Here is a 1,394-nt window from a genome sequence, read left to right as displayed (position 1 = left end):
TCCTGTGAGATCCTGGAAGTATTGTGGAGAAAGAACGGATGTTCCGAATGCTGAGTGACAATTCTGAGCTGGGGGAGGTCCGGCAAAAGGCAAGGGGCTCCTCCAAGGCCTAACCAAGCGTCTGAGCAATCATCAGAGGCCAAGGGAAAACTGGAACAGGGAGTTGGAGGCCGAAGCCCCTCAACATGGGGCACGGTCCATCAATGGAGAAACGGAGCACGGAGTGTGGTCCAACTGGAACCGGGGTAGCAGGCAACGGCCTGAAGTGTGGAAACAGTGAGGGCCATACTCACAGATTCAAGTGGGATCGGAGGCCTGACCACGAGTAGGATCCACGGAGAGAGAGCCCGTCTTCTTAGCTGTCACCCGGGTCCAGATAGGGGTCAGGCGACGTGGAGACAATCGATCAGGGTGGGGACTCAGCCGTTTAGGAGGCGAGGGATCCAGGTCCAAATCGGACAGCAAGTGTTGAGCTTCTTCCTGGGTAGAGATGTTGTGAGATTTCCCATTATATTGGAAGACTAGACGAAAAGGGTAGCCCCAGGCATATTTAATCTGGTGTGAGCGTAGTATGGCCAGAAAAGGCTTGAGGGCTCTCTGCTTCTGGATGGTGATGGGGCTGAGGTCAGCATAGATCTCGTAGGTGAAGTCTTGGAATATTAGGGTGCGTGCCTTTCTGGCGGCCTGGAAGATGGCGTCTTTAGTGCGGTAGTAAGTGAACTTGACCAGCACATCTCTGGGTAGGCCGTCTGAGCGTTTAGGGCCGAGGGAGCGGTGGACCCTATCAAGTTCCAAGCGGTCAATAGGGATCGCCGGTTGGAGCTCTTGGAAGAGTGCGGTGATGGTAGAAGGTAAGTCTTCTATTCGTTCAGGCACACCACGGATCCGCAGATTTCCCCTGCGCGCTCTATTTTCGAGGTCCTCCAACTTGGATACCGCCGCCGAGAGTTCCGTTTGCATTGAGGTGAGAGCGGCAGAATGAGCGTTCACCACGTGAGTAGTGTCATCCATCTTGGTTTCTAGGAGGTCGGTACGCGAGCCCAGGTCCCTAAGCTCCCTTGAGAGGTTGGCAGAGATCTGTACGCGAGCCCAGGTCCCTAAGCTCCCTTGAGAGGTTGGCAGAGATCGTATCAGTGGCCATCTTAAGTTCGGCCTGTAGCATGGACTTAAACCTGTCCAGGAGCTGGGCATCTCGCAGATGGAAGTCAGCGGCGACCGGGCCCGGGGAGCGAGCTGTTGAGCTGCTTGGAGAGGAGACAAGCAAGTCGGAGGGAGTCCCCGATGGAGACGGCTGTTCAGGATACAGCGGAGAGGAAGCCATCATACCCGCATCAGGTGTGGCAGCCATTGTTGTCGGCGGGGTCGCGGCCCTCGTTTTGCAGGCAGCCGATGAG

The sequence above is a fragment of the Nanorana parkeri genome, unplaced genomic scaffold (genome assembly GCF_000935625.1).
Source record: "Nanorana parkeri isolate BGI_ZX_2015 unplaced genomic scaffold, ASM93562v1 scaffold1284, whole genome shotgun sequence".
Lineage (NCBI taxonomy): Eukaryota > Metazoa > Chordata > Amphibia > Anura > Dicroglossidae > Nanorana > Nanorana parkeri.
This window is presented reverse-complemented; position numbering follows the sequence as displayed.